This window comes from Montipora foliosa, chromosome 5 (assembly GCF_036669935.1).
Source record: "Montipora foliosa isolate CH-2021 chromosome 5, ASM3666993v2, whole genome shotgun sequence".
NCBI classification, from domain to species: Eukaryota; Metazoa; Cnidaria; class Anthozoa; order Scleractinia; family Acroporidae; genus Montipora; species Montipora foliosa.
Genome location: NC_090873.1, coordinates 15,730,236 through 15,740,235, shown reverse-complemented (window position 1 = coordinate 15,740,235; position 10,000 = coordinate 15,730,236). Strand labels below are relative to the sequence as shown.

Below are 10,000 nucleotides of genomic sequence, written 5' to 3'. Positions count from 1 at the left end.
TGATCAGATCATTTATAAGACTCTGTTAGCTTCTTGACATGGGAAAAGAACTGATCATAGAATTTGACTTTGAAGTCATTCATACATGACAAGACTAATGAATTGATTGAAGTTTGACCTAGTGTAGATCTTCACAGTTGCTGGGAAATCAAATGCAATTTCATGACTCTCAAAAAGCTCTGGTAGTCATGTTTCTCAAAATATTTCATTTAAGGAACAAGTCAGGAGATTCGATTCCTCCTCATCTTATACATAAAACAGATACAAGTGATCATCTATGAGCCCCAAAAGGATTGATTTCTCTTGTGTTGCTCCTACAAGCCTTTCTTAATGTTTAGTGGCAGGACAACACTTGAGAGAGAGAGCGAGCAGAATTTTCCCAGACACTATGCTTGTAAATTTCACCTGCTGCTCATGCAAAAAAAAAAAAAAGAGGGAAGATAACTCGCTTATGAATATTAATGTAGTTTCAACTCATCTTTGCATGACTACTTCCGGCCGGTGTATACATCCGCAATGAAATGAACAATACTAAGAAATGTCCATGTGACTCTTAAACACGCAACTGTGTTTTATAGCATCTGTAATAGTGCGGAAAAAGATTCTTGGCTTGTGTAAAGACCAGTTAAAAGCGGGGAAAAACAGCGCGCACTTTTTTTTGCTGACGCGCGCGCTGATAAGCTCCTCGCCAAGTATATCTTGTTTTTGACGTGTTTCTCTGTTGTTTAAGTGCTTGCTCGCTCGCTCGCGCTAACTGGGATCAACAACGGCTGGGCCACTATATTTTGCTTTCTTCATAGTCAGATCAGACCAGTGAAGCCCAAAGTTATGTTGACCTTGAACCAAACAAATTTCTGGGGCTTTGATGATGAAACCATTTCCTCTTAATGATAGCGCGCGATGTACGTCAAAAGGCAATTTGTGTCAAAACATTAAAATTATCTGCGCAATCGATATGTATTTCTCTCTCTCTTTTGCCGTTCCTTGGGTGAGAGACATTTTTTAAGGAACTGCAGTCAGTCAGCCAATTGGTGACACTGTATAAAAATGAACAATTGACGCAATTCAAGTGGGTTAATAGCCAATGAGTGGGTTTATAGGCAATGGCGGACGGCAACCGGAAGAGAAATTTTCGCATGCTATGGCAGTGGTGTCTCCCAGATTTTTATACTAATCATCTCTAATGGGCAAGAGATTTCAAGGTGATTGTGTGTAAACAAATGAAAAGGAAAATCAGATAACTTCCGGTTGCCATCCGCCTCTAATAATCGTGAGCGCTTATTAAGCGATCTAACAACAATACAAGACAGACAAAACTGTGAAATAACTGCAAATACTTTTTAATGACTAGATAGTAAATGCACACTGTTGTTACGAACACTCGATACTCCAACCATGGGTTCAACACAGAAATACTTGCATTTTTTTGGGCTCAGATTTGCAACTGAATTGTATACCTGCTCTCTATAATGTTCAATTTTACCAAGGCTTTTAAGCAATCGTCACCTCAAATGGATGAGTCTCACCACTGAAGTAAGCTTCCTGTTTTTTAGGTTTTTGTTTTTTTTTTCCTTCACACTACAGAAAATGGTCCAACAAGGACCAGGTTCTCAATAATAAGATGATGGTCTGTGCCTTAATTCAATGAACACACAGGGGAAATTATCTTTGTTGACCAGCAATTCAAAACCTTAAAACATACATCTCATAGCAGGTACTATTGTTATTCCAATCATCTTGATGGCAACGTGCGGCCAACAAGATAAATTCCCCTGCACGTCGACAGTGAACGAGGACAAGACACTAGTGACTCTAAGTCATGAATGATGCAAGTAGTTCATGTTCAGCTCTGCTCTCTATGATCAATAATTTCTCTCTTTTCCAGTTCCCCATGATACACTTTGTTTGCCCCCCCCCCCCCCCAAATTTTGCATAAACTATTGTTTTCAATTGGGGACACTGCATGTTGCCAAGAGCATTTGAAAACAATGGTTTATGCAAAATTTGGGGGCAAACAAAGTGCATTATGGGGAATTGGAACAGAGAGAATTGTCACATGCTGAAATAAAGACCAGTTTTTTCCTGTCTGACACTGTGGTTCCATTTTTTTAATTTTCTTCTTTTGTGTTAAGAATTTATTTCTGAATTTGTTTTTTTTTTCATTTTTTTTGCCCCAACACTACAGAACATCCTACAATGGCCCTAGATCACAGGGTATCTGTGTTCCTTCAACATACTGGGGGAATCTTTCTTTGGCAGCCATTCAAAAAACCTGGGGAAAACAGAGGAACCATCTTTAAGTGGCCTTTGGCTTTGAAAAAAAAAAAAATCAGTGATCTTGACAGCAGTGACAAAGTGCTGTTTTAACAGGCTTGTGTGGGCAACTGTTCGAGTGCATTTATTTCACTTGTGTATAACGAGGGCCAAACCAAGCCATATTGCATCAATAATTTGTTTGGCGTCTCTCGGCGTGCCGATAAGAAAGACTCCCCTGTTGGTGATGTGACTAGCCACACCTTGGATTAATTCGACGTTTCAACCTGAACCTAGTCCATGTTGGCTTTGCAATCCAGCCAGCAAGGTCAAGGATTGAATGATTTTATCGGTGTGAATTGAGGTCTATAAGTGTCTGAAAATTGGATTGTCTGATTTCAACTCCTCAACACACAATTGAGCCGTTTCAAATTGGACACACACTATAATTATTTAGGACTGCGTTCACACCTTGCTGGCTCGATGGTAGAGCAATGCAAACCTTTGGGAAGACCGCGTCCGTTATCTATCCTAGGTAGTGCATAATAGACCTTTTTCGGCATGTACATTTTGTTTTCCCAATACAGATCACGTGTGTGATAATTAATACTCAGGAGGCTAATGGTCCTTTGTTTTGTTAGTCAAAAAGAGTGCATACAGGCCGTAATCACATTCTTGAGATCATTGTTGTATTTAATTTTTTTTTAAATATTTTATATTGTTGTAAATTTAGCTCATAAGATTATGCGCTCTATAAGTATTAAACAATATTAAGATTATTATTCATGCTTGCATGCCCTCATGTTAATGAACAAACCAAACCTCTCGAGTAGGATCACATGATCTGTATGGGAAAAACAAAATGTACAGGCCCAAAAAGGACAATTAGGTGTCAGGAGGAGATGAATCGGCCGCCTCCAGAGCCTGGTTGGTCTGCGGTCCGCCGATAGAGCCAGCGAATAACACCTTCAAAATCTCCTCCTCTTGCTCTGGGTCCTCCGTTTGCAGATAGTGTTGCCAAGGACTGTCAGCTCGGGGAACGCAGGTGTGACGCAGGTGTGAAAGGTGGCCAGCTGGTTTCTGTGGAGTGCCTGGTAAGCGACAGCACAGCCGATCTTGGACAGGTTGTTCCAGAACTCTCCCCAGCCTCTAGAGAGCTGCAGTTGAATCAGATTGGGGCTCAGAGCGCCCACGTTGGCTATGTTCTGCAGGCGACTGAGTCCGCAACACAGCAAGGAACAGAGCGCGGCCGAGAGATCTTTCCGCTCCCCCTCCGTCTCGTCGGGACAAAACATGTGGACGGCGACGAACTCTGACAGGCGCAGCAAGAGGAACAGGGGAGTGTTCTTGGCCTGGCCGAGGTCGGTCAGTTTGTCAACGTCCAGCTGGTTGACCAGGGCGCAGGTGCCGCATTCATGATTGCGGCACCGCGAGGTGGCTTCACAAACTTGACCGCCTTTTTCTGCCAGAAGCGCGTAAGGGCAATTTTGTTACTGGTCCTCGCTTCCTTGTGAACAGCTTGTTGTGGTGGCGGTGATTGCTGTGCCCAGGCAAACACAGTTCCTTTTGCACGCGTTCCGCGCCTCCTGGATCTTCTGCTTCACCAGCATCTCCCGCTGGTCGTGTTGGGAAGGCAGCGAACTCTGCCTGGGGGGCTTTCTGCGTTGTGGCTGCTCGTCCTCCTCCAGCTGCACCCTGGAGCGCTGCGACGGTAACAATTGAACATGAAAACATGTCATCAGTCATAATTGGGGTGTCTTTTTCTTATTTGGGTTGATGGTTTTTGTGTTTCCTTCAGATCATGAATAATTATAATTATATTTCCTAAATTAAGATGTATGCTGAGGAAAATTTGCACAGCCAGGGGTCCTGTCAAATGCAAAATTATAACACTGCCATGAATATAATTGTGTTCTTGTTATTGTAATTCTAATTCTAATTATTATTATTATTTATTTTTTGCTTTTCACATCATATCATGCATCTTTGAGTGCTCATCTGAATAAGATCAGCGCAAGGAAGAAAATCATCAGAAGATCAAGAACACTAAGAGTAATGATAATAATAATGATGATAATAATAATGATAATAATAATAAAATAATAGTAAGGATGATCATAATAATAATGAAATAACGGAGGCTTTGAACAAACAATCGAGAATAAAAATTAGGTAGTGATAATAATTTGGAATGACGTTTCAATGCTTCGTTCATCATTTTCAAATTGGTGAAAACTAAACACTAAAAGTCAGATTCTTGTGAGTCCAAATTATTATCACTGTCATTTTTACCGTCGATGATAATGATAATAACAGCAATGACAATAATAAATCATTTCACTCACCGGCAGTGGCAAATTCCGCTCCAGGTAACTGCGCACAGACTGCAAAGACTCCATGCTGAGAAGCCTGGTCGGCAAAATGCCCCGCACGGCCAAGAGCCGTTGTCTGGCATCGATGGTGGGTGTCGAGCGCTCTTCCACCCGCGCTGGCACCTGGGAGGGGGGGCGGATCCAGGGCCGCAGGCTCTTCGACGACCGCTCGCGCCGCTTTCAACTGCTCGCATCTCTTGCGCTGGCCGGATGAAGACGAGGCTCTGAGGCTGTCTGCGGCATCTGCTTGCAGGCGAGCGACCACGGGTCCCGCGGCCGTTTTTTCTGGCCGGGGTCGCGCCTCCACTGTCTTGAGGTAGCAGGCTACCAGACAGTTCAGGTGGTACAAGACAGTCCCGGTGTAGGGCTCGTAGTGGGAATCGGGGATGTTCGCGCATTCCGTGGCGGTCTCCCAGGGCAGGCAGACTTGAGGTTCTGGCTCCGGAGCGCTGCTCTGATCGCTGTCACTGCTGATGGAACCGGGCTCCGCCGAGGGATCTTCAGGCTGGTCGAAGAGCTCCCTCCAGTGGGTGCTGGTAGTGTCGGCTAGAGTGCGTAGCTGTTCCCTGGAGAGGCTCTCAAAAGGTCAGGAAGTTCACTCCGTACCTGAACATGACCCCCATGAGTCGCGCGGGCTTGTCCCGCTTTCCGGCGTACTTGAGGGCCCCACTGCGTGCCAGCATCAGTTCGGAGGTGGTGAGACCCAGAGCTCTGACCATCTCCTTGAAGAGGAAGCAGGTCACGTCTCCGGTGGCTAGACTGCGGATGGCCTGGTTGCTTATTCTGGCCGCCACCACTAGGTTGCCGGGCACCATGCCCCTGTGGGCCTCCGTCACAAGCCGTCGAGGAAAGCCGTGCACAAAGTGCACGCTCAGGTTGCTCCACGAAGGCGCGAATAGGGCCATGACATTGCCGAAGCGATCGAGCCTTAACTGTCGCAGATTGCGATCGAAGGCCTCGTTTCCCGTCCTCATCTTCTCGCCCAGCGGCTGGCCAGCCTCGTAGAACATGCGCTGCTTGTCGAACAGCGGCCTCCTCTCCTCTCTGCTCTCCCTGCGGTCGTCGTGGTGCGAGGCAGGCAGCCGTGCCTCCACCAGGGCCACAAAGCGCTTGCAGTAGCGCTGGCAATCGCCCAGGTCTTCAAAGGCCACGGTAGAACCCTGGTCGGTGGGAAGCAGTTCCGCCACAGGAAGGCCAAGAGTTGGACATTTGACTGTCAGAGGCTATCTGAGACGCAAGCCTCGCGGCCAGGTGGCAGCGGGTTAAATAAGCCAATTTTGTTTTTCTTTGACTGTCTGTCTTCACCACAACACTACTTTTGGCCCAAACCGCAATTTATGAAATGATAGCTAGCTAGGGAGACCTTCATTTGAAAGCAAACAATCATTGGACTCTGCAACCTGACCTCGGGAGGCCGCTTTCTTTCACACATACGTATTACAATCAATCGTTATTACTAGCTCTCAATTGAATTAAATCATCATCATCATCATCATCACGTAAAGCATAATCACTCGTAATCATGATTCTATCAGGTATTATTAGTTAATTTATTTGATATTGTTGAAAGTAAGCGATCTCCGGAATGAGATAGTTTGACTCATTGATTGATTCACATCGCCTCATCCAGGCTCTGTGACAGTCTTGGAACCACATGAAAATGAACATGACTTTGATGTCACTCACCTGCGCTGCGAATCCAGCGCGCCGTCTTCTTCGTCTTCTTCTTCATCTTCAGGCTGCTCCGCTTCGCTTTCGGCCTTGCAAAGATGAATTGGAGGTCAATGATGCATGCAGAACTGAATCAACGACATCCTTCCCTCCCTCCCCAATTCCAAAAAATTCCAAAAAAATCAAATCAAAATTGCCAACAACGTAAAACACTTGGTTTAATAGAAGAGCACAGAGAGATCAAGTATGAAACAACAGGTCATTATTAAGCTTCATTCGTTCGTTCACTCATGGCCTCGTGGTTAGGGTCTTGCCGAATTTGCACCATCTATTTTTATCCTTTTTTCAACTGCAGATCTCAAATGGTCCCATCGATCTTTTTTACTTTGACCACCTCCTTAACACCAGACCATTATTATCCAATCAACGATCGTCCATTGAACTGGAACCAATTTTAAATACAGCCAATGTGACTTCTGTTCTTTTTTTTTCCCCTCGGACCTCGCATGGCCATGTGGCGCGAAACTCTCACTGAGAGCAAAAAAACAAAACCTTCACTATCATGCAGATCGTCGCCGATTACTACCAAAAAACAAAGAAAGAACTCACCCAGACTCTGAGTCCACATCACATTCAAGCTGCATGAAGCGCGCCGATCTCTGAGTCAACTTGAACATTTTCACACGCTACATATATTCCTTTGCCATTGTCCGAAATCCGTTCAGCTCGCAACAATGGTTGATTGACTGGTCATCCTGGCTCGCCAAGCCAAATTCCAGTCAAAGTATTTGCCGCTCTTATCAGGCGTGTCATCAGCCTAAAACTGAATTTTCACCCCCTGGCTCGTCTGTCTGTCTGCCTGCAAAACAATTCGTTTTCCTTCACTCAGTGGTCAATTCATTCCATTCATTCATTCCAAGATTGCACAACTCAGTACAGTTCTTCAAAGTGTCCTTTTCACCATCCATTTCATTCAATAACAAGTAAACAAATCAATCAAATCAACAAAGAAACCATTTCTCAAACCATTATCTCTCATCTCCCCTTTTCCATACATACCCACTTTATGTCTCACTCATTTAACAATCCATCTCACCCCCTCTTCACTTTCATTATTCCATTACTCATCATCCTTTTAACTCAGCACTTTGCTGGTACGCGTTGTACGCTGTAACACCTCTACACCAAGAGGATGCACAGTTTGCCGTTTCTTCAACTTTTCTCCTAAGCCCGCAAAACGCCTCTAAAGTTTTTCCCCAATAAATCACCCTTCTAATTATACCTAGTCCATTTAGGCAACGTCTCCGTGGCGCAATCGGCTTTTCCCCATCATAGTCTCCTCTCTATTCTATTCTTATTTTCATTGCACCAACTAGCTGGGGGCGGCGGTGCGACTCCTCGCGCTCGCCCAGATACAACGCAAATTTTCTTTTCTTTTTTTTTTTCTTTTTTACATGCTCTGTTCTGCTCTCCACACACCTAATTAACCTCAATAACGGCCACAATATCTACTTCTTAAACCAAGCTCTATTACTTTGTTGTACATCCATCAAACTTGACCTTCGTTATATGGAATCACGGAATCACGCAACTGTGACGCAACTGTCAACATAAAATCCTTCGTCTTTTTGGGGGGGAAATTCACATTCATTTTCTCACACATCTGCTATTGGCTCAATCGAACCCGCTTCTACACTTTACTTACAACCTCACACACACTTTTCCCACTTACTAAATCACTTCCTTCACTCTAAAAAAGCCCTCACAATTTCGCCGTGTTTTGGCTTTTCAATCTAGAACCCAGCTCCCTTACGCAATACCGCCGCCCTATTTGACACGCCACTTCGCCTTTCTTTCAAGGCCTCTATCTTACTCGGCTTTTAACCGATTCTCTTCACATTTCTTTCCGTCACACCTCGGACCATTGCCTAAGCACTCCTTTACTAAAAGTCCGCTCTGCTTTTTCGCTGGCCGAGCTATCACCATTACCCTACACCCATGTTTTAGAGGCGTTTTGGCTGTGCAAAAACGCTACCTAACCCACTTCTAACCTTCCCAACGTTTTAGCCTTTTAAGCTACGACCTTCAAACTTGCCACACATGTTCAGCAGACAATGCGCTCTACGTTGGTTAGGGTTTCATGCGGGTTGCATGTGCTCAGTCAGCGTTTTATTCACCTGCACTCTCGCTTTCAACAATGCCATGTCAACTCGCAACGTGCTATACTCAATGCCTACCCATGCGAAAGAATAGAAGCTGCCGAGCTGTTCTTCACACACATTGCTCAGCAGGCTCAGAGCTATCACGTGAGTCCGATAAAAATGACAGTCGTTCAATATTTCTCGCAATCAGCAACACATTGCTGAAAGCTACCTATTTCCTTTCCTGTGTAGAACCCAGTCCCCCCTTCGCAACTGAGTTACAGCTATTGTACACGTGACTAATGTGTGCCACCTGCAATGCATTATCCAGGCCAGTTTAAGCTAGATTCACTTGAACATTTCATTTCATACTGTAAAGATCGTCTCCTGTTTAGCTCCTGTTTTGCTCTAAATAAGCCGTATAGTCTGCCGCAGAGGCTGAAAACAATCGCAATTGATTACTTTCTTGGCTTAGTGGTGGCACCTTGGTTCAGGTGTAGAGTAGAGTTGATTCTTTGCAAATATAATACAAGTAAATTTTAATAAAACACTCAGCATTACTGGGGGAACGGTGGAATTTTTATATCAAACATTCTAAAGGGTTCGAGTTAAGGGTTCGCCAATCACTTTTATATTGTCTCCAGGTCAGTATTAGGTGCCTGACAAGTTATTATCAAGTTCCTTGGAATTTCAATGATTCCCTCAGTGCATGACAGACAAAATTCAACATAATTTACAATATGTATGTTAACGTTTCTCACTAAATTTATCTTTCTAGTGCATCCTAGGACGAATCATCGCAGACACTTGCAGACCAAACGTATAATCTGCTGATAAGGGAAGTTCATGTGCTGAAGAGGCAGTCTGAATCTTCACAAGAGGCACTTGGCAAGTGTCAAGGAAAAAATAAACAACTTAAACGTAAAGGTTAGGTTAAGCAAACAGTCTGATCACTTACAGTATTTCCCACATTCTCACACAGTTTTCTTCAACACTGGACATGAAAAATGTTGAACAGAGGGAGAGCTGTATATCAAAATTTTTATGCATGCTTTAGTGAGCTCTTGTTATTGGACAACCACCACAATGACTGCATTCTGACTTTTGTTTCAGTGAATGCATTAAGTCATTAAGTTCAGGATCTAGAAAGCCAATTGAAGATGGCTGAAGACATTGCATCTAATCTAATCAATAATTCTGCAAATGCAGATATCGAGGATGCCCCCACCACTGGCGACCAGGAATATAATGAGGAAGATGAAGAAGACAATGACACTATTGAAGTGGAGCCAGACCTATTTTCCACTGGTGGCGATGACATGTTTAGTGAGAGTGATGAACAAACAGACACCAAGGATAATTTTACAGAAAAAAAAAGGCAAAAGGTAAAGTATTGCCTCAAAAACTCACTAGAAGTTAATTTTACCCAGACATGTACCATAAAAAAACATGTGTATATGAATAGGACTGTTTACCCAGGTATTTGACTTAGGTTTAAAATGTGGACTGAATTGTTGGGAACACTGAGGACTTTGAGACATACATGATGAATAGTGATACTTT

At 43.9% G+C, this 10,000-nt stretch overlaps 1 protein-coding gene across 2 annotated transcripts in view; it reads left to right on the top strand.

Moving 5' to 3' along the window:
* Nucleotides 1–10,000, top strand: part of LOC138003689 (uncharacterized) — a 67,733-nt gene that overhangs the window by 48,002 nt on the left and 9,731 nt on the right. The window contains exons 3-4 of one of the 2 annotated variants that reach the window (XR_011123627.1): nt 9,216–9,364; nt 9,647–9,822. The exons of the other annotated variant lie outside the window; for it this stretch is intronic. The gene's annotated coding sequence lies outside the window, so the exon portion shown is untranslated. The remainder of the gene's footprint in view (nt 1–9,215; nt 9,365–9,646; nt 9,823–10,000) is intronic. 2 annotated transcript variants of the gene reach the window in all.